Here is a 27,100-nt window from a genome sequence, read left to right on the forward strand (position 1 = left end):
TGATGACATGGTCATACACCTAGAAAAAAAAAAAAAAAACTAAAGACTTCTCCAAAAGACTCCTAGATTTGATAAACAACTTCAGGAAAATTTCAGGATACAAAATTAATGTACAAAAGTCAGTAGTATTTATATACAACAGTAACATTGGAGGTGAGAACCAAATCAAGCATACAATCCCATTTATAATGGCCACAAAAAAAATGTGAGAATACTTTTAACCAAAAAATGAATGATCTCTGCAGGGGGAACTATAAAATATTGATGAAAGAAATGGTAGATAACACAACAAATGGAGAAAAATCCCGTGTAATGGATTAGAAGAATAAATATCATTAATATGACCATGCCACCCAAAGCAATCTAGAGATTCAAAGCAATTTTTATCAAAATACCAATGACATTCTTTATAGAATTAGAAAAAAAAAAAAATCCTAAAATTCGTATGGAACAAGAACAACAAAAAGCCTGAATAGCCAAAGCAATCCTAAGCAGAAAGAACAAATCCAGAGGCATCACACTGCCTGACTCCAAATTATCCTACAAGGCTATAGTAACTAAAACAGCATGGTTCTGGCAGAAAAGTAGACACATAGATCAATGGAACAAAGTAGAGAACTGATAGATAAAACCAAATACCTGCAAACAACTGATCTTCAATGAAAGTGACAAAATTAAACAATGGAGAAAGGACACTGTATTCCATAAATGGTGCTTGGAAAATTGACTGGCCAATTGCAGAAGAATTAAATTGGACCCCTATGTCTCACCATATACAAAATTATCTCAAGATGGATAAAAGACTTAAATGTAAGACCTGAAACTATAAAAATTTTGGGCACAACTCTAGGAAACACTCTTCTGGACATTAGCCTAGGCAAATAATTTGTAATGAAGGACCCAGAAGCAAAAGCAACAACAACAACAAAAATACAATTGGGACTTAATTAAACTAAAAAGCTTCCATCCAGCGAAAGAAATAATCAACAGAGTGAACCGACAACATATGGAACAGGAGAAAATACAAGCAAATTATGTCTCCAGCAAAGGACTAATGTCCAATATCTATAAGGAACTCAAACAACTCAGCAAGAAAAAGCAAACAACCAAACTAAAAACTAGGCAAAGGACACGAACAGGCATTTCTCAAAAGAAGAAATACGAGTGGCCAGCAAACACGTGCAAAGAGGTTCAACATCACTAATCATCAGGAAAATGCAAGTTAAAACCACTCTGAGGTATCTTACACCAGTCAAAATGATCATTATGAAAAAAGAAGTAAAACACACACACACGTGCACAACAGATGACATGGATGAGAAGAAAAAGGAATTCCACTGTTGATGGGAATGTAAATTAGTTCAGCCTCTAGGGAAAACAACATGTAGATATCTGAAGTAACTACAAATAGAACTACATTCAATCCAACAATCCTACTATGGAGTGTCTACCCAAAGAAAAAGAAATCATTATATAAAAAAGACAGCTGCACTAATATGTTTATCTCAGCACTATTCACAGTAGCAAAGTAATGAAACTAACGTGTGTCCTCCACAGTGGATTGGATAAAGAAAATGTTGTATATATACACCATGGAATACTATGCAGCCATTAAAAAAGGATAGTCATTTCCTTTTCAGCAACAAAGGAGAAGACCATTCTCCCACGTGAATAACTCAGAAAAAGAAAATCAAATATCTCATATTCTCACTTACAAGCAGGAGCTAAACAGTGGGAATTTATGGACATAGAGATGGAAATAATAGAAACTGGAGACACCAAAAGATGAGGGAGTGCGAAGTAGGAGTGGGTTAAGAGTTGAAAAGTTACCTATTGAGTACAATGGTCATTATTTGGGTGATGGATACACTAGAAACCCTAACTTCACCCTTATGCTATAGATCTATGTAACAAACCTGCAAAATACCCCTGAATCCCAAAGAAAGTAATTTTTTAAAGTAACAATACAATAATAAAAAATAACACAAATAAAAACCAATTGAGTATAGAATATATTTAGAAACTTTAAAATAAACTAAAAAATAACAAATAAAAACCAATTGAGTATAGAACATATTTAGAAACTTTAACATAGCATTTACATTGTGTTAGGTATTATAAGTAATCTAGAGATGATTTAAAGTATATGGAAAGTGGTTCAGTGCGATGGCTTGTACCTGTAATCCCAGCACTTTGGGAGGCCAAAGGGAGGATCATTTGAGGTCTGGAATTTGAGACCAGCCTGGGTAAGACTCCATCTCTACAAAAATAAAAATAAAAGTAAAAATTAGCCAGCTGGTATACGTACCTGTAGTCCCATCTACTTGAGAGGCTGGGGTGAGAGGATTGCTTTTGCCCATGAATTTGAGGTTGCAGTAAGCTATGATTATACCACTACACTCCAGCCTAGGTACACTCCAGCCTGGGTAATTAGAGTGAGACTCTATCTCTAAAAAATAATAATGAAGTAAAATAAAATAAAAAATAAAGTATACATGAAGAGTTCCATAGGTTATATACAAATACTATACCATTGTTTATAGGGGACTTCAGCATATTTGAATTTTGATATCCAAGGGGATCCTGTGATCAAACCCCTACAGACATCAAGGGACCACTCTATCACTCAGTTGTTTAAAGTGTCAATGCTGAGTGTGGATCAACTGAAAAATTAAGTTCACTGCATAAGCTGAGTGGAAAAACACCAAGTAAGAACATTATAAAAGAATTTGAGAAAACATTAATTTAGCACAAATTAAAGGGGAATCTGATAATATTTCCTAATTTATAGTGGTAAAATATGTTTGGAGCTAAAAGTGTTCACTTGGACAAATTATAAAGTTGTAAAAAATGTAAGATGTTTAAAGCCAATGGTTATTCATTGAATTCATCAGGAAGTACATTCCAGAAAACACTTGGCTTTTTCATGTAGTGTCAACAGTGAACTTCATTACTTTTGAGAACTCAACTATCACCAGTTTCCAAGAATTTTTGTCAGAAATAGAAGTTAAATATCCTAACATGCCCTAATGTACAAGATCCTGGTGGCTTAAACTTTTATTGCATTTTTGGTTCAAGCCCAGAACAAATTTCTTTATAAGTGAAAAGAAATCCCTTCAACTGAACACTGACTGGCTTTGGAATTTAGTTTCATTACAGATTTATTTTTCTTAATGAATTAAACCTAAAATTTCAAGCCAAAACAACATGTATGCAAAACTTATGGTAAAGTTATTTCAATGACAGCTAAATGTTGGAATCACATGTAATGTTAAACTACTTTATATACTTAACTATGCTGTCAAATTTTAAAAAATGAGAAATCCATTCTCATACAAAGTTGTAGTGGGTATATTTTACAAGATCAAACTACAGTTCTAGCAGTGTCTTGGGAACCTCTATGTAAATGCAAAGGAAATATCTGTATTTCAGAATCCACTTGACTGAGCAATTGCAGAGCTTCCACTTAACCTTCAATTAGAAATGATAAATCTGCAATAAAATGACATGCTAAATGGTAAGTATCAAAAGAAAAATCTAATAGAAATATATAAATGCCTCCAAGCATTGAATATGCTCAATTAAAATCATACGCTCATAGATTTATATCAGTATTTGGCAGTAATCATTTGTAGAGAAAGATATTTTCAAAGATGAAATACACCAATTCTTATTACACATTATCATGAACAGATGAATATTTTTAATCAATTTTGAAATATGAACCACTAATTTTGATCACCAAATAAGCAAAATAATATGTGCTCCCCAAAATAAAATAAAATTTCACTCTTTTTCTTACTCAACTGTGTTACAAAATATGTACTCAGTTATATTATTTTTTAATTTCACCAATAAAAATGGACATTTGTCTTCTCTCTTGTTACATTAGTTATTTAATATCCTTAGTTTATCTAGTATTCTTGATTTAGTCTCCTGGCCTACAAAAGTTAGTATTACTATCTGACTCTTTTTTTTCCTCATTAAACTTAGTTTTAACAGGTCTCAAAATACTGTGACAGGTTTTTTGTTGTTTTCATTAAAAAGTACTGATTTTAGGGCATCTGTAATCTCGCTACTCGGGAGGCTGAGGCAGGAGAATTTCTTGAACCCTGGAGGCGGAGGTTGCAATGAGCCAAGATCACACCACCGCACTCCACCCTAGACAACAGTGTGAGACTCCATCTCCAAAAAAAAAAGCACTGATTTTAAAAACTAATAACTTAAAACTACCACACATTAAAAAAAAAAAAAAAGAAGAAAAGAAATATTGGGCCCACAAAACATTCTCCTTTCCTTCTGAAGATTTTATGACGCATTGCTACCATTAACCAATCTTGTACTGTTAAACTTAAATGGCCAATTGAAACAAAAAGTTCTGAGGTCATTCTTTTACCACTGATTAAGATTGGGGTGGTAGGTATTAGGGATAATATTCATTTAGCCTTCTGAGGCTTCTGAGTAGACTTGGTGACTTTGCCGGTTTCAGCAGCTTTCTTGTCCACTGCTTTGATGACACCAGTAGTAACTGTCTATCTCATATCATGAACAGAAAAACGATCCAGAGGAGAATAGTCAGAGAGTCTATCAACACATGTGGACTTGTCAGAAACCACATCAACAATGGCAGCACCATCAGATTTCAAGAATTTAAGGCCATCTTCCAACTTATTACCAGAATAATATTCAATCTTTTCGTTCAGCTCAGCAGACTTGCAAGCAATGTGAGCTGTGTGGCAATCCAGTATAGGGACATAGCCACCAATGATTTGATTTGGCTGGTTCAGGATAATCACCTGAGCAGTGAATGCAGCTGCTTCCATTTGTGGGTCATTTTTGCTGCCACCAGCAACATTGTCACAACAAATATATTTGACAGACACATTCTTGACATTGAAGCCCATATTTTCCCCAGAAAGAGCTTCACTCAAAACTTCATGTTGCAGTTTAGCAGACTTTACTTGAGTTGTAACATTGACTGGAGCAAAGATAACCACCATGCTGGGCTTGAGAACATGTCTCCACTCAGCCCACAGGGACGATATCAGTACCACCAATTTTGTAGACATCCTGGAGAGGCAGATAGAAGGGCTTGTTAGTTGGATGAGTTAGTAGTCAAGAGCTTCAGGCAGTGTGGTTCCGCTGGAATTGACATCTTTACAGGTGACTCTCCGTCCCTATAAACAAGACGTGAGCACTTAGTTCTCATATTAGTCAGGGTTCTCTAGGTGGACAGGACTAATAGGATAGATGTTTATGTGGTTTGGCTGTGTCCCCACCCAAATCTCATCTTGAATTCTCACATGCTGTGGGTGGGACCTGGTGGGAAGTGGTTGAATCATGGGGGTGGGTCTTTCCCATGCTGTTCTTGTGATGGTGAGTGGGTCTCATGAGATCTGATGGTTTTATAAGGGGGAGTTTTCCTGCACAAACTGTCTCTCTTTGCCTGCTGCCATCAATGTAAGACGTGACTTGCTCCTCCTTGCTTTCCACTGTGATTGTAAGGCCTCCCAGTCACTTGGAACTGTAAGTCCATTAAAACCCTCTTTTGTAAATTTTCCAGTGTTGGGTATGTCCTTAACAGTGGTATGAAAATGGACTAACATAGATGTATATGAAAGGGAGTTTATTAAGGAGTATTGACTCACACAATCACAGGGTGAAGTTCCACAAAAGGCCATCTGCAAACTGAGGAGCAAGGAAGCCAATTCAAGTCCCAAAACCTCAAAAGTAGGAAAGCTGACAGTGCAGCCTTCAGTCTGTGACTGAAGGCCCAAGAGCCATGCAAACCACTGGTGTAGGTCCAAGATTTCAAAAGCTGAAGAACTTGGAGTCTGATGTTAGAGGGCAGGAAGTATCAATCATGGCAGAAAGATGGAGCCCAGAAGACTTAGCCAGTCTAGTCCTTTCACGTTTCTCTGCCTGCTTTTATTCTAGCCATGTTGGCAGCTGATTAGATCATGCCCACCCAGATTGAGGGTGGGTCTGCTTCTCCCAGTCCCTTAACTGAAATGTTAATCTCTTTTAGCAACACCCTCATGGACACACCCAGAACAATACTTTGCATCCTTCAATCCAATCAAGTTGACACTCAATATTAACCATCACAGTTCCAGCACGTTATTAACATTCCAACCAGAAATTAACACAAATGCTATTATGTCAAGTTTGTAGCCAGTCTTCTTAAAGTAAGTGCTGACTTTCCTAACGATCTCCTCATATCTCTCCTGGCTATAGGGTGGCTCAGTGAAATCCATTTTGTTAAAGCCAACTATTGTTTCACACCTACAGTGTAACCAAGAAGGGCATGATCATGGGTTGGCTCATCCTTGGAGACACCAGCTTCGAATTTGCCTGAGATCATGTTTTTGATAAAGTCTCCATTTCCTAGGGTGTCAATGAGAGTGACACAGGAGTTTCTGATCTCAAATTTCCACAAGGAGATTTCAATGGCGATATCACATTCATGCTCAGCTTTCAGTTTATCCAAGACCCAGACACATTTAAGGGAACCCTTTCACACATCAGCAGCTGCCTTCTAAAATTTTTAAATGGTTCTTTTGTTGATGCTATCACATTTGGAGATCAGATGGCCAGTAGTCATGGACTTTCCCAGATCTATGTGTCCAATAACAATGACGTTGTTATGAATCTCTTCCTTTACCATTTTGGCTTTTAGGGGTGGTTTTAGCAGCAAGTGCTCTGGAAGCAAACATGTTGTGAAAAAGCTACTATCTAATTCTTCACAGAAAAAGTTTGCCAACTTTTAAACTGAATTATAAAGTTAACAATTCCCAACATACCATGCATAGAATTTACTTGTAAACCCTTTTTCTTTTTCACATGTTTTCTCAACTCATCTTGCTATATTCTCCTTACCAGTGAACTATAATATGATATTGTCCATATAATTGATAAACATGATCCTCAGAAGTATAGCAAAATGATTACATTCCTTACACAGGACAATTAGCAGAATTGGAAAGTTGCTATAACCCTAAGACAGGATGAAGAAAGCATACTCCTGTGCAAATAAAGTAGTGAAATGTTTATTAACTCAGAGAAAAAATACACATGAAGTTACATAGACACCATCAGTTATATTTACTTTGTTTTCCAAATATGCCACATGTGAAATAGCATCTGCAATTGCAGTCATCTCCTAATAAAGTGTATTTTAATCTACTGTCCTACAAGATTTTCCTATCTTCTGTGCAGGTCAAATTGTCAATTTAAGTGAGTATATAAAAATGTTATTTTTACATGCATCTTTTAAGATGTTGATGGTGCCACTAATCTCTCTGGTTCCCTCCAGGGATCAGATACTGACTTTGATGTACTTTTTGAGTAAAAATAGAATATTCTAGGAGCTGGCCATTTTTTTACTGTAAGAGCCTTTACTAGTTAAAGAGGCAATGTGGTGATGCTGTTGCTGAATGTATTTATTCCTGATATTAACTCAGCAGCTAAGTAAATAACCACAGAAACTTTTTTCCAGATCTACCGGGCCCATTGTAAAATGTAGATTGGTTCCAAAACTCCAGTTACCTGAATAATTTAATTTCCTCACTTTTCTCTTACTGGTCGTCCTCAATGGCATTCTGAAACTGTTCATCAGCTTTTTATTTTCAGAAAAAAAGTTATATATGAAATATATGTATATATTTCATATAAATATATATTTTTTATATGAAAGTCTGGGTCTGTCACTTTACCCAGTTCAATATTACTTTGGCTGCAGGTTTGCAGAAGGACAAGAGAAATATTTGAAATATGTATACGTATATATATATGTATATGTATATTTATATGCAATGGGTCTTCCCCAAGTGTCCTTGGCTACTCTCCCATTAGAGAACTTTGTAGACTCCCCATCTTTTTCAGTCCTAGATATTGCATGATCGATTAACTATCTTCAAAGTTTGGTTAAATTCAAACCATTCTGATTTCTTGCATCGAATATTGGTAACCATGCTCACTTAGTCTGTAGTAATTAAGTTAACTTCTTTATTGAAATCAGGAGTTAATTTTATTGGCAGCATCTCCTACCTTTTCCTTCTTTTCAAGTCTAGGAAAAAACAGCCACTACAGAATTACTTAAGAAAGGTAGTGCCTTCCTTGTCAATTCATTTCTTGGTGTTTTGGTGAAAAAACAAACAAACAAAAAAGTGTGGGCCTTTTCTTCCTAAATATTTAGATTACTTCCTCTACCTTACACATAATAATTTCTAGAATCCCAAGCGTCATTCGGTACAGGCTCCCATTTAGTCTACTTTTAGTCAACAATCCAAGCTTCTCTCAGCTACTCGAGAACAGAGTATAGCATTGTTTAAGAGCTCCAAATTAATAAATTTAGCCATGTTTTCCTCTCCCTGGTGTAGTACCCTCAGTGCCGATTGCACAACAAGCTTTCCAGATTTGGGCTGGTATAAGTTTTTAAAGTTTTACAAAGTTTTTCATATGTAACCCTTTCCTCTGAGATTTAAATTTACAACTGTAGGGCATGCTGACTCTAGTTATAGAAGAGGACAGTGAGAGGTGATAGGGATCAGAAATGAGAATTTGCGTCTGCCTGCAAGATAATAAGCTCATGAATTTAATGCACAGTCTTTAAAACCAATGAAACCAGGTCATGAAACCAATGAAGAGGGATGGATTCTACTGATATAAAAAGTTCTGAGAAATTTTGGAGTTTGAGGCACTGAGATATATTTGAAGCCTCCAAAATACTGTATTCCATATCACAATGTTTTACTTTTTCCAAATAAATCCTAACTTTCAGAAGAAACATACTGAGACTGTAAACCTAGTCTATGTTAAAATTCCATAAATAAAAAAATTCAGATTCTATACCTGAGAAATATCTACATAAACCCAGTGGCTATAAGAAATTATTTTAGGAATAGTCATAGAAAATCTCTGGTATAGTGCCTTGAGTATAGAATTTAAAGCTCTGATTCTATCATTTTCTCTCCAATAGTGGTTTCTGGAACTACCTCACTCTATAGTCCTTGTATAACTTATGCCCATTGCAATATGTTAGAGCAACCATCATTTGATCTGTTCTTAATATTTTAATGACTGGAGTCATGCATTAAAAATATGTCCTGTCTAATGGCAACCTGCCCCTCACTGCCTTCGTATCTAACCAGATCAAATAATAAATCTCTTATCACCAACTTGAGTTCTGTTGCTTCTAATGTCTTTTGGTATCAAATACTGTATTGGCTCACTGTAACAGAAAACGCTCTGGCTATTTTAACCAGCAAAGAGTTTTATACCAGGAATTGGGTGTTTTCAAAATTATTGGTAGAATTAAAGAACTTCTCTATGGTGTGCTTCCAGAAATACTTCCAGGACCATACTGTAAAACCAGCCCACGAAGGGGACTCCTACTTCCACCACAATCAGGCATCCTTTGTTGCAGCTTCTGAATTCAAGATCCCACAATCTTGCTATAACTGAAGATCAGAAAACTACCCCCACAATCATTTACTCAATGAGTATTTATGAAATCTCTACTAGGAAGAGCCTCTACTGTGGGGGTTGCTTGGTAGACAGAAAGCAGAAGAAGATACGAGATTATGGTATGAAAGGCACCCAAAAAGAATGTGAGAGTACTAAATTAGGATGGAAAAGGATTAGAGAAACACTGAACACAAATTTTATAAAATGTTTGATTTTGTTAAGGAAAAACTTCTTTTCTGAGTACCTGGTTTACGTGGCAGAAAACTGACAAACCATTAAATGAGAATGCTTATATTCCTTAGATAAATACAAATCCCATCAATTTATTTAATACTGACATTTCATTTTTTCATAAAAGTTGCTAGTAGAATTTTTTGATTAGACAATATGGCAAACAGAAAAAACAAAATATTAGTTTTTATTTTGTTTTGCTTCTTCACGAGCATTTACTCAGGATCCCATTTTTTTTGCACTAAGTAGAAAATGGATGTATACACAAACATTGCCCTGAGAAGATGGAATTCTGAAACCGAAACAAATAATTAATACAACTGAATAAGTCTAGAAAAACAAACATGGCAATCAGAAAGAATTAAAAACTCACTCAACTTATCCAACAAGGTTAGTACCAAGGGCAAGGGCATTTTTTTACAGTGCATATCTGCCTGTGTGTGTTAATTATCTCAATAGCTATTTCAATCAATTATTTTCTTTTGACAATGAAGATTGCCCCCAGCAAAATGTTTTAGTTGACAAGTTACTTGGATGACCTTAATTAAAACATCTATTGGACCATAAATGAATTTAAAAGATATTAAGGGAGGGAGAAACCAAGTGGTAAATTTTATTTAATTGTCTGGGTTAATTTTAAGTTCTCTGGAAAATGTGATTTTCTAGGTTATTCCTTTTTGTTCAAAACTTTCCAGTGTAAAAATGCTGTTTCTAAATATCAATCTTTCTCTTCAGCTTAATACCATGCTATTCAATATCCTGAAGTGACTAAAAAAAGTTTGGGTGAATTTAGATTGCTTATTAAGCACAATGTAAATCAAACTTCAAGTAAAATGTCTTTTTTTCTACCTTTATCCCCTGATACAGTTTTTGGTGTGCTACCATTCTTCTGTACTTTTAAATAACACTTGGCTTAACAATAACAAAACAACAAATATATTCTAATGCATTAGTTAAAAAAAAAAGAACTGTCCAACTCTCTACATTGTAATCTACTGCTAAATATCCATCCAGACACATCAAAAACATTTCTAATTAATTAATAGAAATGAGTCAATTTTAAAATTAGATAATTTCAGTTACAACATTTTGCAGTTTTTTTGTAAATAAGAAATCGTTAACACACCCATTTTTTAATTTTAGAATGTTGTGAGCTTTCATTTGACTTTTTTACATTTTCATCTGTGACAGAAGGAGTTGATGGCGGCAGTAAACAAATACTGAACTTCTTTTCAAGTTGTCCTATTCCCAGATGACTCTTAATGAAATTTAGCCATCTGGGAAGTTTGTTCTTTGTAACTTTCCTCTGTAGGAAGAGCATGCCAGTGAAATTCAGCAAGAAATTAAGTCATAAAAAGAGCAAATAATCCTACTGCTAACGAAGCCAGAGATATCACTTTTGTCACTGAACCACAGGGGAATTAAAATTGCCCTCATCAATCTGAGTTTTATCAGTTATAAAAAGTTGTAATTTTAAAAAAATAGCCATACAATGTATATGGTAAAGATAATTTCTCTGGTTTAAAGAATGATTTTATTTATGTGACATCAATTAAAAGGTGAGTTTTCAAGGTTATCTAATAGGGAATCATTCTCAGCATAATAATTTGTTCCTTCTAAATTGGTATTACACATTTGGCAGTTCTGCTAAGGAGATAATTTGGCAACCTCTTCATTGAAAGTGGCTCCTCTCATAAAAATGGGCAGCCAGAGAGATAATTACACATACTCTAACTCCACATATATGCAAAAAATTACTGTAGAAAACTGTATCACCAACTTTTTAGTGTTTAAGTAGACAATGATATAAGTCCATAAAATCTAGCAATGGTGGGCATAGTTTGAGGAAGAAAAGTAAAATAGTAGTGATGTACTTAGAAGCAAAAATCCATTTTGTCAGAACCATTATTGCCTACCTAATATCTATACTCCCTTTCATTTTTACAGACTTGACACATACTGTCAATATGCCAACTAAAATCAACATTTATCAGCCTCTCTTGCATCTATAGTGGCCATGTGTATTAGTCTGTTTTCACACTACTATAAAGATACTACCTGGGACTGGGTAATTTATTTAAAAAAGAGGTTTAACAGACTCACAGTTCTGCATGTCTAGGGAAGCCTCAGGAAACTTACAATCATAGCAGAAGGTGAAGGGGAACCAAGTCACATCTTACATAGCAACAGGCCTAAGAGAGAGCACAGGGGAAGCACCAAACACTTATCAAACAACCAGATCGGATGAAAATTCACTCACTATCACAAGAACAGCATGGGGGGGAACCACCCTATGATCCAATCCCCTCCCACCAGGTCCCTCCCTCAACATGTGGGGATTACAATTCCAGATGCGATTTGGGTGGGGACACAAAGCCAAGTCAAGTTATTCCACTCTGACCCTCCCAAATATCATGTCATTTTCACATTTCCAAACCAATCATGCTTTCCCAGCAGTCCCCCAAGTCTTAACTCATTCCAGCACCTTAACTGAAAAGTCCAAGTCCAAAGTCTCATGTAAGACAAGTCAAGTCCCTTCCACCTATGAGTCTGTAAAATAAAAAACAAATTAGTTACTTAGAAGATACAATAGGGGTACGGGCATTGGGTAAATATTCTCATTCCAAATGGGAGAAATGGGACAAAACAAAAGGTCTGCAGGCCCCATGCAAGTCTAAAATCTAACAAAGAAATCATTAAACCTTAAAGCGCTGAAATAATTTCTTCTGACTCCATATCTCACATCCAGGGCATGCTGATGCAAAAGGTGGGCTCCCATGGCCTTGGGCAGCTTCACCTATGTGGCTTTTCAGGATACAGCCCCTGAAGCTACTTTCACAGGCTGGCGTTGAATGCCTGTGATTTTTCCAGGGCACAATGCAAGCTGTCAGTGAATCTAACATTCTGGAATCTGAAGGATGGTAGCCCTCTTCTCACAGCTCCACTAGGCTGTGCCTCAGTAAGTACTCTGCATGGGGTCTCTAACCCCACATTTCCCTTCTACACTGCCCTTGCAGAGGTTCCCCATGAGGACCTCTGCAGCAGACATCTGCCTGGACATCCAGGCATTTCCATACCTCTTCTGAAATCTAGTTGGAGGCTCCCAAAGCTCAACTTTTGTCTTCTATGCACTCACAGGCCAAACACCATGTGGAAGCTACCAAGGCTTTGGGCTTGCACCCTATTAAGTGATAGCTCGAGCTGTACTGTGTCCCCTTTTAGACATGGCTTGAGCTGGAGAGCCTGGGACACAGGACACCAAGTTCTGAGGCTGCACAAAGCAGTGGGGCCCTGTGCCTGGCCCACAAAACCGTTTTTTCCTCCTAGGCCTCCAGGCCTATGATGGGAGGGGCTGCTGCAAAGATTTCTGACATGCCCTGGAGACATTTGTCTTAGCCATTGTCTTGACTATTAACATTTGGCTTCTTGTTACTTGTGCAAATTTCTATAGCCAACTTGAATTTCTCCCCAGAAAATGGGATTTTTTTTTCTGCTGCATGGCCAGGCTGCACATTTTCCAAACTTTCATATTTTGCTTCCCATTTAAACATAAGTTCCTCATCTCCATCTGAGACCACCTTAGCCTAGATTTCATTGTCCACATCACTATCAGCATTTTGGTCAAAACCATTCAACAAACTTCTAGGAAGTTCCAAACTTTCCTACACCTTCCTATCTTCTTCTGAGTCCTCCAAACTGTTCCAGCCTCTACCTGTTATCCCATTCCAAAGTAACTTCCACATTTTCATATTGTCTTTATAGCAGTACCCCACTTCGGTCCCAATTCTCTATATTAGTCCATTTTCACTCTGCTATAAAGATACTACCTGAGCCTGGGTAATTTGTAAAGAAGAGGCTTAACTGACTTAAAGTTCTGCATGGCTGGGGAGGCCTCAGGAAACTTACAATTATGGCAGAAGGCAAAAGGGAAGCAAGGCATATCTTACATGGCAAGAGGCAAGAAAGAGAGCTCAGGGGAGACACCAGACAATTACCAAACAACTAGGTCTTGTGACCTATGCTATCATGAGAACAGCATGAGAGAAACCACCCCTATGACCCAATCCCTTCCCACCATGTCCCTCCCTTGACACATAGGGGTTACAATTCTGATTACAATTCCAGATGAGATATGGCTGGGGATACAGTACCAAACCATATCACCATGTGACACATTGTTGCTCAATGAGATATAAGCCATATTCTACTCAGCATTCCTGGAAATGTTTTGTATTACTAAAACAAAATTTTCATGCTCTTTCTTGTTTCTTCAGTTTTCTTTATGCCTGCAATGTGGTCTGGAATTGTAGCAACCATCATAAAATCATCAGAATAAAAGCCACACACCAAGAGGATAAAGCTATAGGTAGACTAAAATACAGATGTTCTCATTGGACTGCTACCTCAGACCTGGACTAGTTGCCTCAAAAATTTCTTGCATTATGCAAAAATGAATTCCTTTTTGTCTAAGCCACTGTAGCTAAGATTTTGTAACATCATGCCAAATGCAGTCCCTAAGAGATAACCATCCCTCATGTAACTCCTAAAAAATTATAACAAACACCTTAAATGTGGACAATTACTCATGCAGGCTTCCATCATGTATCTTACATCCCGTTGGTGGAAGAAAAGTCTTTATATAAAAATATTATGAACTTCTGAAATAGTACTATGCTCTGATTTTTGTGGAAAATGTTATAAAATCCTTTAATAAATAATGCAGCCTGCCCCTTCCTCTGGGAGCTCTGTCCTAAATGCCCATCAATGATAAACTAGATAAAGAAAATGTGGTACATATACAGCATGGAATGCTACGCAGCCATAAAAAAGAATGGTGAAGCTGGAGGCCACTTCCTCAGCAAACTAAAACAGGAACAGAAACTAAATACTACTTGCTCTTATTTATAAGTGGGAGCTAAATGATGAGAACACATGGGCACATTGAGGGAAACAAGACACACAAGGGCCTTTCAAAATGTGGCATGGTGGCTCATGCCTGTAATCCCAGCACTTTGGGAGGCTGAGGCAGGGAGATCATGAGGTCAGGAGATAGACACCATCCTGGCTTACACGGTGAAACCCCGTCTCTGCTAAAAAAATACAAAAAGTTAGCCAGGCGTGGTGGCGGGAGCCTGTAGTTCCAGCTACTCAGGAGGCTGAGGCAGGAGAATGGCTTGAACCCAGGGGGCGGAGCTTGCAGCGATCCGAGATCGCACCACTGGACTCCAGCCTAAGCAACAGAGCGAGACTCCATCTCAAAAAAATAAATAAACAAATAAATAAATAATGTGGAGGGTGGGAGGAGGGAGAGGATCAGGAAAAATAACTCATGGGTACTAGGCTTAATGCCTGGGTGATGAAATAATCTGTACAACAAACCCCCATGACACAAGCTTACCTGTGTAACAAACCTGCATCCCTGAACTTAAAATACAAGTTAAATAAATAAATACAGCACTATAAGTTAATACACAGTGAGAATGCCTCCCATGAGCTCCCTAAGGTGCACCATGCACGACGAACATTTGCAGGACTTTACGCCTGAAATGTGATCTGGAATTATAGCAACCATCATAAAACCTCCTCATACAGAAAGTTTTTGGCTCCCATATAGAGTCAAAGAAAGAAAGAAACATCCTTAAAAAGCATCTTAAATAGTCATAGCTGACATTCCTTTCACTCTTTTTCATAAAATCCTTCTTCAGTTAATTTTTAAATCTTTCTTCATACACATGTCACAATCATCTGGATCTCAGAAGCTCAGAGAGTCTGTCCTAACACTAATAATGCAAATGCTTGTCTGAAGTCCTAGGAACGTTCATCATGGATGATGACAACTAAAAGGTAAATAGTTCAACTTTCCAAGTAGCCAGATGGATATGTTATGATCTCTAATTCTCAGTCAGATTGGAATCAACATTTCTTACTGCATTGACGGCAACCTCCCTTAAGTCATGTTTAAAACTTCTCTTGTTTATTTTGCCAACTCTGGAAAACAAATCCTTACAAATTATGTTACAATTCATAAATAAAAGGCTATTCTTTTACAGGTAGCCACATGTCTTTTGAGCTATTAGATCAGACTTACTCAAATTTGAGACACATTTGTCCATAATCAATCAAATTATCAAATATACTTGTCTGTTAACTTGAAATGGAATAATACAAACAAAGAAATGAACCTCTTAGGGAATATTTAAGAGTTATTCTTATCGGTGGGAGTTTTGCTTTGAAAAAAATTTTTTTTTTTGAGATAAGGTCTGGCTCTGTTGCTCAGGCTGGAGTGCAGTGGCACAATCTCAGCTCACTGCAACCTCCGCCTGCTGGGCTCAAGTGATCCTCCCACCTCAGCCTCCCAAGTAGCTGGGATTACAGGTGCATGCCACCACACCTGGCTAATTTTTGTATTTTAGTACAGATAGGGCTTCACCATGTAGGCCAGACTGGTTTTGAACTCCTGGCCTTAAGTGATCTGCGTGCACTGACCTCCAAAAGTGCTGAGATTACAGGCATGAGCTACCACACCCAGCCTGCTTTGGTAACTCTAAAAGGAAAAAACAGTACAATTTAAGCAGAAGCCTCAGCTGATTCCACAGGGAGCTCTTTATTTGGGGACTTTCAAAGTGTTCTTACATCGAGGTGAGGGGTGGGGCTTTACCTCTGCATTTACTAGTAATTGAATGTGGTCTGCCCCTGGACAGGGAAACCATCCTTGAGTGAATCAGTTCTTATCATTCAAGGTAATTCTAAGAGAAGGAAGCAGCCATGATCCATCAGTGGTGGCCAACATGACCAGTAGTTGGGGGAATGAGGCCCTAAACCTGAAGGAAAATCTGGAAAGAGTGCCTTGGAGACCCTTCTAGTCAGCTGAAGACCTCTGGTAAACATTCATATAGGATATAGATCTCATCATACTCTCTATGCCCTTACTATATACCCCTCACCCCTTGTAAAGCTTACAATATTTGTTCTTTCTATATTCTTAACCATTTGACCAATATATTAGCCTCTGTTCTTGAATCTGTAGATTTGTATCTCAGGCCTTCTTCCCACTTGAAGTAAATGACCAAAGGCACAACCTAAAGTGCTATCTCTTTAAGGGATTTCCTCACTAGTTCCTGGATCAACTCTGCTAACATACTATACAGTTACAGATAAAAACTAGTCCTACTTCAAAGATATGGGTGGCGAGAGAAGCAATGAAGTAGTAGAAAGTAAGTGCCATGACAGTTTAAGTCATCTGCTTTTATTTTCCTACCTTCTGGATTTGCTCAGATCCAATCACATTTGTGCCATTTCCAGTTTACACTGGAATACTGCTGTGCATGTTGAGCTCTATAGGTCCATCAAACAGGTAACCACTGGTTTAATATGGACATGATCACCTGACTTTTTAGCCTGTCAGAAGCTGCTTTTTAGTTGGTTGGAGGGGATAGGAGACAGGTTAGGAGTTTCGCCAAACTTTCAGAAGATGATGATAATGATGATCCATATCAAACAATATGAGTGGTAAAAGAAGAGATTGGTCAAGTGAGACAATGTGTCAGATTGAAAGCATGGGTATAAAGTTGTTTTGAATGCAGTCCTCATGAATCTTCCACAGACCAGTTCTCTCTGAGAAGTCCATTCTTTCAAAAGACTGCACAGGAAGTGGAGAGGGAAAATGGAGTAGTTGCATAGGACATCAGAACCACTGTGGTAATCCACAGGGCAGAGAAATAAAGAAAAAAATTGTTTTAATCTTTTCCTATCCAGTAACGTTTATTAAGAGTTATGTGCTGGCCCAGTGCTGGGTGCCCTACACATTCTGTCTCATCTAATGCACACAACAAACCAGTTTTTATTAGTTGACCAGAAGTCATCCACAAATGGCTGAGATGAATTAGCAATACAGACCCACCCACTAACTTTGAAGTTAACACTTCCCCTACAAGAGACTCTCCTATCCAATTTTGCCAATTTTATGATTTTACCCACAGGCAAAATATTTTTTTAATCATAAAAGACATTCTGTAAGAATTCTTGTTATTATCCTGTTATCTAGGCAAATGTAGAAGGAAGCCTGGGGAGCTCCTTAAAGTAGATATGCTGAGTTGGAGAAAATTCAATTTTATCCCTTACTTCCTCTGGCTAAGAACATTTTTAAGGCTCCTCAACAGGGACAGAATTGGGGTGCAAACCAGGAAAAGGTATTCATTGAGATCAGTAACTTGTCCAGCTGTTCCTCATACTTATGGCTTTCAAATATGTCAATGATATAGTTTGGACTAGGTTTGGGAAAAATAGAGAGGAAATGTTCTAGGCTGGGAAAACATTCGTGGATTGAAAGTAATTTTTTTCCCCTAAATAATCTACAAAACAGTCCTACTTTTCAGTGTTTTGAATGAATTGACTTCAATCAATTCATAAGACACAACACCGTCATTTGAAACATTATATTATGTTTCCACAAAATAAAAAGGAATAGAATTTTTAAAAACTCATTAGTTTCATGGATTTTTACTGGAATTCATTTTCTTAGTTAAGATATTGGATCTGTACAAAGCATTATCCAGAGCATTATTAAAGTGTTTTTAATTTAATTTAATTTAATTTGTTTGTTTGTTTGTTTTGAGACTGAGTCTTGCTCTGTCGCCCAGGCTGGAATGCAGTGGTGCAATCTCTGCTCACTGCAACCTCCACCTCCGTTCAAGCAATTCTCATGCCTCAGGCTCCCGAGTAGCTAGGATTACAGGTGCACACCACCGTGCCCAGCCAATTTTTGTATTATTTTAGTGGAGACAGGGTTTCATCATGTTGGCCAGGCTGGTCTCTAACTTCTGACCTTGTGATCTGCCCACCTCAGCCTACCAAAGTGCTGGGATTACAGGCGTGAGCTACCGCACCTGGCCATTTGTTTCATTATTGAACATGCAATTTAATTAAAACATAAAAGATCCCTTTAAATATGTATTTTTTTCCTCTATTATGTTGTCTGACTGCTCTAGGAGTAAGAAAAAATTTACCACATGCTAAGACGTCAGCAAGTGAAATTCCACTCTCTCAATTCTTAACAAGGAATTTTCATATTTGTGGGTCTGGCAGCCTGATTCAGAGACAAAGCCCACCTTCTGTATATGAGATGTTGGATGAACAGCCAATTATAATGATTTAAGGATAATGAACAATGGGACCAGTTATCTTCTTATTGAGACTCTTTACTTCCATGAGCTCCAGCTGGTGGACTCCAGCCCAGATCTATACTGCATTTGGTTGTGGTGGTGTTTGGATTTGAATTTGAAGGTCTCCATACTAGGCAAGCCCTCTCGACTTCAGCACAATACCAACCACTTTTTATTTTTTTATATCCTGATCCAAACAATGATACTACTTCTTGAACTATAAAAGCCATCACTTTTTTACAGAAGATGCTTCCGATTTCAAGAGCCCTCTGTTAAGAGTCTAAAGATAATTATATTTAGTTTGGCAAGTGTGCAGAAAATGTGCAAGCTATTCTTGTACATTTTAGTTAATAAAAAGTCTTGTAAAGGAATGGAATTTGGTTATAATAGTTGTCAAATTTTTTAAATTTGTATTTTGAAGCTATAATTCTAATTCCAGAAACCTTTTTCTAAAAAATACTCATACAGATCCAAAAACTTTTGTGTGCAAGAATATGTTTGGCTGCATCACCACAAGTAAAAAAACCTTGTAAACAATCTAGATGTGCACTTATACAACAGTGGTTATAGAAATCATGATACAGTCAGTATGTATAAAAGAATATCTCACACATCACATATATACTATATATGATTTCATGTATCATATGTATTATTTATGAATTTGTTCACAAATCATATGTATATGAATCACATGTGTACATAAAATAGATGAATAATGACTATACATACTGGCAAGGAAAGTGTTCAAGTCATACTGCTAAGTAAAAAGCAAGTTGCAAATTGCTGCATATAGTATGAAACCATTTTAGAGAAAATAAAGTGTGTGTGCACATGTATGAAATTTATGTCTCAATGCATAACAATGTAATAATAAGTATTTTTAGGAAATTGAGAGAATGATTTCCCACTCACGATTATAAAATAATGTATATAATTATACATTTTATTATATATTTTTAACATACATAATTTTAAGTTGCTTGAATTATAATGAGAAAAATTGGTTAGATCACTTACATTATAATACAGTGAAAGAAGGGGGAAAGTTCTCCATTAAAATAAAAACATTCCTTGAGAAAATACAATATAATTAATTAATAACAAGTATTTTTAGCATGCTTCTTAGCCCATCCTCCTTGTGCCCTCGGCCGAAAACACCATCCATAAATTATTATGAATGCCTGCTTTCCCAAATAGTTATTATCCGCTAATTCCTCAGATCTCTCTCAGATACTATCTTCTTATGAAAGTCTTCCCTAACCACCCAGTCATATGTTCTCAGAGAAGTCATATTATTCCGTAGTACATGTGATGGTTAATACTGAGTGTCAACTTGATCAGATTGAAGGATGCAAAGTATTAATCCTGGGTGTGTCTGTGAGGGTGCTGCCAAAGAACATTAACATTTATCAGTGGGCTGGGGAAGGCAGACCGACGCTTAATCTGGATGGGCACCATCTAATCAACTGCCAGCGATTATAAAGCAGGCAGAAAATGTGAAAACCTCCCAGGCTACATCTTTTTCCCATGCTGGATGCTTCCTACCCTTGAACATCGGACTCCAAGTTCTTCAGTTTTGGAACTTGGACTGGCTCTCCTTGCTCCTCAGCTTGCAGTAGGCCTATTGTGGGAACTTGTGATCATGTGAGTTAATACTTAATAAACTCAATAAATACTTAATAAACTCTTTTATTCTATTAATTCTGTCCTTCTAGAGAACTCTGACTAATACAGTATACATGATGGTTTATCATTATATACTTATATATTCATTTAGGAAATTACTTATTTTATATACATTTCCTAGACTAAGCCAGGAACTCCATGAGGTCAGACATCATATCTGTTTTTCTCACTATTAAATTACAGACACCTAAAACAGTGTCAGGTCATGATAGATACTCAAAATGTATTTATTGAATGAATAAATCATGAGTGAGTTTATTATTTAGCTGCATTTTTGAAAGTTTAGGATATGTCTGTTTTTCTTTAAAAGTCACATAAAATAGATAAGGGAAAAATCGGCCTTGAAAAAAAGGAGGGAGAGGCAGCCTAACAATTTCGATTAGTTTACAATATCATGAGCCTTGACAAGCTAATTTTAGAGTTATTTAAAATTATACCTGTGTATAGAGAATAGGCATTCATTCATTCAATTTGTTCATTAATATTAATCTGTTAAGCTTTCAGCCTCTTTATAGAGAGAAAATCTAACAGTCCTAGATTCAATGTGGTGTTTCCTCTTTAATTCATAGTCAGCTACCCAAGAATGTTTTAAAAAGGTCTCTTTTTTGAACTTTTAAAACCAAGCATTTCAGTTCTTATAAGCTTCATTCAAATTCTTTCCTTATTTTTTTTCCCCGCTAATAGCTCTACTCAATCCAAAGGTAGTTTACTCAGCGTATCTCAGATTTTATTTTCCCAATTTCCTTCTTTTCATACTGTTTATTTGAAGATTTTTTAAATTTTCAAACTGACTTTTTATTGCTATTTTTCTGGCCTCAGGTCTCTATTTGAGTTTTTAAAGAGTTGTGTCACTAGACAATAGCTAAATACTTAAAAAAAAATTCTACTTAATCTGAGAAAATCTACTGCCTTTTTTTTTTTTTTTTGAAAGGGAGTCTCACTCTGTCGCCCAGGTTGGAGCGCAGTGGCGTGATCGCGGCTCACTGCAAGCTCCGCCTCCCAGGTTCACACCATTCTCCTGCCTCAGCCTCCCGAGTAGCTGGGACGACAGGCGCCCGCCACCTCTCCCGACTAATTTTTTTTTTTTGTATTTTTAGTAGAGACGGGGTTTCACCGTGTTAGCCAGGATGCTGTCGATCTACTGACCTCCTGATCTGCCCGTCTCGGCCTCCCAAAGTCCTGGGATTACAGGCGTGAGCCACCACGCCCAGCCTGCCATTTTATAATAAATACAATATCATGACACTCAGGGAAGGTCAATGCATGAGTGTCGAGTAAGGTCACTTGACTTTTTTGAGACAGGATCCCCCACTTACACCACCCTCCCATTAAAAACTAACCATACATCTGGGATGTTGACCAGCTTTCCTTAATACAGAAGATGTGGCCCAAGGGCCTATATTCACAAAATTAGTTTGTGCCAGATGCTCTGATTTATGCTGTTTTTATAATTTGCTAGAAACATGATCAATAAGAAGTATTCATTTTCTGTTACCCTGTAGGTAAATTCTTTGCTGGTATTAATATTTTCTTTGGCAGATTGCTGAACTCATAATGATGGTATTGCATACTTGCAAAGCTCCTTACGATCTGCAAAATAATTTCACGTTTCACTGTGTCATAGCTTTTCACCTCTGATTCTAGTTAGATAATTCAATTATATAAAATAGTCACGTGATGTGGGGCTCCTGTTAAGCATTATACCAACTCTTCAGACACTATCAAAAGAAATATATGCAGTCTTTTCATTTGCAAATCATTGAAAGCTTGAAAGTGGTATATTAGAAACAAAGACTGTTATAAAATTATAGGATATCACAACTTCATGCAATTTAAAAAACAGTGAGTTCCAACCATGATCAAAAAGGATGGATTTATATTTGGCTGGAAATTAAGAAAAAATGGCTAAAGAAATGTCAATCCGACTGCCTTGCTTGTTGGATGTGGCCCTTGCTATCTTCTTGAATTATATTTGCAATTGCTAAATTTAATTCTTGCGTAATATCCTACTTCCAGTTGAGTATACTCTCTTGCTTGGACAATTATGTCAATTCTTAATATCTCTCTTTAATATTTCAATCCCACGTTTCTCATTTGTCTCTTGATGCCCAGTGATGCATGATATGGCACAAGTTTGCAATGTTGGCAATATTTTTTTCAGAAAATTGTCCTTCCTTTATCATCCGTTGACACGTTTGTTGAGCAAATTAAATGTGCCCAGCATTATGCTTGACTGCTAAGGTCATACAGTTGACACCCTTAATGAGTTTACAGTAATTCAGTTTGCAATCTATACATAAGTAATTAGAAACTTTTCATCAATTAAAAACATACAAGAATTTAAAAAATACATAGTGTAATTTTCTTGCAGTCTTTTTTGTATGAAGGAAACAAATACTATTCCTTAAATTAGATATGCACAACCTATGAAGATATCATATTACAGTGGCTCACGCCTGTAATTCCACAACTTTGGGAGGCCAAGGTGGGTGGATCACCTGAGGTCAGGAGTTCAAGACCAGCCTGGCCAACATGGTGAAACCCCATCTCTACTAAAAATACAAAAATTAGCCGGGCATGGTAGCGTTTGCCTGTAATCCCAGCTACTCAGGAGGCTGAGGCAGGAGAACCACTTGAACCCAGCAGGTGGAGGTTGCAGTGGACTGATATCATGCCACTGCACTCCAGCCTGGGTGACAGAGTAAGGCTGCCTCTCAAAACAACAACAACAACAACAACAAAAACCAAATAAAAAACAAAAAAGAAAAAGAAAAAGAAGAAAAAAGAAATTACGTAAAAGTGAAAGTCAACACGGTTGCAAAGTTTATAAAGAAGATGTCTTCCAACATGAAAGAAAATATCTTCTTTAAGAAAAAATAATTTCAATACTAAACAAGTACTTACAGAAAAGTAGAGGAGAATAAAATACTTCCAAAGTGATTTTCTAAGCCAGAATAAGCCTTACACCAAACACTGCAAAGAGGATTACAAGAAGAGAAAATGAATACTAATGTCTCATAATAAATATTAGCAGTAAACTCTAACAATGTTCAATCATGACCAGATGGTGTTACTTTTAAGAAAGTAGAGTTGGTTTAGTATTCAAAAATCAATCCATGCAAATTCCCATATTAATAGAATAAAGATTAAAATCATATATATAAATAGATGTGAAAAATTTTTTTATTAAATTTAAAATCCATTCATAATTTTTAGAGAACTTTCAACAAACTAGGAAAACAATAAGACTTCCTTAGTCTGATTTTTTTCTTTTAATTTTTTCTTTTTTTTTTTTTTTCTCGAGACGGATTCTCACTCTGTTGCCCAGGCTGGAGCACAGTGGTGCAATCTTGGCTCACTGGAAGCTCCGTCTCCTGGGTTCACACCATTCTCCTGCCTCAGCCTCTCAAGTAGCTGGGACTACAGATGAGCGCCACCATGCCCAGCTAATTTTTTGTATTTTTAGTAGAGACGAAGTTTCACCGTCTTAGCCAGGATGGTCTCAATCTCCTGACCTCGTGATCCACCCGCCTCAGCCTCCCAAAGTGCTGAGATTACAGGCGTGAGCCACTGTGCTTGGCCTATTTTTTTTCTTTTAATTGAGACAGTCTCGCTCTGTTGCCCAGGCTGGGGTGCAGTGGCACAAGTTCAGCTCACCACAACCTCTGTCTTCTGGGTGCAATTGATTCTCCTGTCTCAGCCTCCCAAGTATGCTGGAATTGGAGGTGTGCTCCACCATACCTGGCTAATTTTTGTATTTTTAGTAGAGATGGGTTTTCACCCTGTTGACCTGATTGGTCTCAAACTCTTGGCCTCAAGCCATCCACCTGCCTTGGCCTCCCATAGTGCTGGGTTTACAGGTGTGAGTCACCACGCCTGGCCCTTAATCTGATTTTTTAGAAAAGTTTAGGTCAGGTGTGATAGCAGGCACCTGTAGTCCTAGCTCCTTAAGAAGCTGAGGCAGGAGAATCCCTTGAGAGGCTGAGGCAATATAATCACTTGAGGCAAGGAGGTCAAGCATAGATCACACCACTGCACTCCAGCCTGGGTGAAAGAAGGAGATCCTGTCTCTATTTTTTTAAAGAAAAAGTCTACAAATAACCTACAGCTAACATTAGACTCTCTGCAAAAAATATTGAAATATATCTAGGATCAAAAATAAGACAAGGATGTCCGGTATCAACACTTTTCATTCAATGAATGTGCTGAAGGTCTCAGACAATTCAATAAAGCAAAAAATAACAATAATAAAAACCACATATAAAAGTTCAAAATCAAAATTCCTGAAGGATTTCTAGTAAAAATATTGAAATTAATTATTAAATTTATATGAAAAGCGGGGCTGGGCGTAGTGGTTCGTACCTGTAATCCCAACATTTTGGGAGGCTGAGACCAGCAGATCACCTGGAGTTCGAGACCAGCCTGGCCAACAGACGAGAGAAAACTCATCTCTACTACAACTATAAAAATTAGCCAGGTGTGGAAGTGCATGCCTGTAATTCCAGTTGCTCAGGAAGCTGAGGCAGGAAAATTGCTTGAACCCGGGAGGTGAAGGTTGCAGTGAGCCAAGATCACACCACTGCACTCCAGCCTGGGTGACAGAGTGAGACACTGCTTCCAAAAAAAAAAAAAAAGAAAAAGAAAAAGAAAAAAATATATATGTATGAAAAGCATATGACATAAAATAGTCAAAACAATCTCAAGGAAAAAACTAACTTGCAGGACTACAATTTCTAGATTTTAATATTTAACATGAAGCCACAGTACACAATAGAGTATAGTACTAGCAAAATGATTCTATAAATCAATGATATTGGCAAAGTTACATTTTTCATGGCTTAATAAAACAGGATGCAAAGTTCAGAAATAGACTTACACACATATATTATCAATCATTAACAAAAGTTCCAAAGCAATTCAATGGATAAAGGATATCTTTTAAACACATACTGCTACAACAATTGGACAATCATATGCAAAAAGAGAAATCTCAATTCATATCTCATGAGTTATAAAAAATGGAACATAAATCTAAACTGGTAAACCTATAGAAGAAACCACAGAAAAACAATTGTGACCTGCAATAAGCAAAGTTTTGTTAGAGAGAACACAAAAAAACTAGAACCATAAAAGAAAAAATTATAAATTGGACTTCATCAAAATTAAAAACTTTCACTTTTGAAAAGGCATTATTAAGAAATGAAAAAATCCCTAGACTAGGAAAAATATTTGCAAGATATATATCAGATATATGACTTTCCATCTTCCACTACCAAAGAGAGAGAGAACAAGCCTAGTATCTCAGATCTTGCTCATCTGTTTCCTACCTATTCATGTTTAGCAGAACATAAACCAAACAGCAAGAATGGAAAGAAGAGTGTGAATCCTTTGTCCCCAGTGACAATCCTTTGTCCCCTCTGCTTTGTGTTGAACCTACGAAAGAAACACACCATGGAGCATCTGGGAAAGCAGCACTGGAAACATTCAACTCCACCACAAGACCTTTGCACAGAACCAGGCACTCTTCTCTCCAATCCACTCTCAATGTGAAACTCAGTGAATTCATTGAAAGTGAACACATAAAATGGGAAATTGATGATTCTGAGCCATCATTCTACTTTATCCTCAATTGTTCCTCCAAACCACCTCCTTTCTTAACTTACCTGTGAAGTATTTATGAAAACAATAATGACATTTGAGGTTGAGGAAGAAATTGATTTATTAACAATAAGACATGCTAGAGAAACGTATGGAACTGCATTGTCTCTATGAATTATTGCATCACTAACTCTAAGAAAAGGATCATTTTGATTTTTTTTTTTTGGTCATTTATTTTTTATTTTTTATTTTTATTTTTATTTTTTATTATACTTTAAGTTCTAGGGTACATGTGCATAACGTGCAGGTTTGTTACATATGTATACTTGTGCCATGTTGGTGTGCTGCACCCATCAACTCATCAGCACCCATCAACTTGTCATTCACATCAGGTATAACTCCCAATGCAATCCCTTCCCCCTCCCCACTCCCCGTGATAGGCCCCGGTGTGTGATGTTCCCCTTCCCGACTCCAAGTGATCTCATTGTTCAGTTCCCACCTATGAGTGAGAACATGCGGTGTTTGGTTTTCTGTTCTTGTGATAGTTTGCTGAGAATGGTTTCCAGCTGCATCCATGTCCCTACAAAGGACACAAACTCATCCTTTTTTATGGCTGCATAGTATTCCATGGTGTATATGTACTACATTTTCTTAATCCAGTCTGTCACTGATGGACATTTGGGTTGATTCCAAGTCTTTGCTATTGTGAATAGTGCTGCAATAAACATACGTGTGCATGTGTCTTTATAGCAGCATGATTTATAATCCTTTGGGTATATATCCAGTAATGGGATGGCTGGGTCATATGGTACATCTAGTTCTAGATCCTTGAGGAATCGCCATACTGTTTTCCATAATGGTTGAACTAGTTTACAATCCCACCAACAGTGTAAAAGTGTTCCTATTTCTCCACATCCTCTCCAGCACCTGTTGTTTCCTGACTTTTTAATGAT

At 37.0% G+C, this 27,100-nt stretch overlaps 1 pseudogene; it reads right to left on the reverse strand.

Moving 5' to 3' along the window:
- Nucleotides 1-4,436: 4,436 nt before the first annotated feature.
- LOC112622579 overlaps nucleotides 4,437-27,100 on the reverse strand; it is a 39,082-nt pseudogene continuing 16,418 nt past the window's right edge.

The sequence above is a fragment of the Theropithecus gelada genome, chromosome 4 (assembly GCF_003255815.1).
Source record: "Theropithecus gelada isolate Dixy chromosome 4, Tgel_1.0, whole genome shotgun sequence".
Classification (NCBI taxonomy): domain Eukaryota; kingdom Metazoa; phylum Chordata; class Mammalia; order Primates; family Cercopithecidae; genus Theropithecus; species Theropithecus gelada.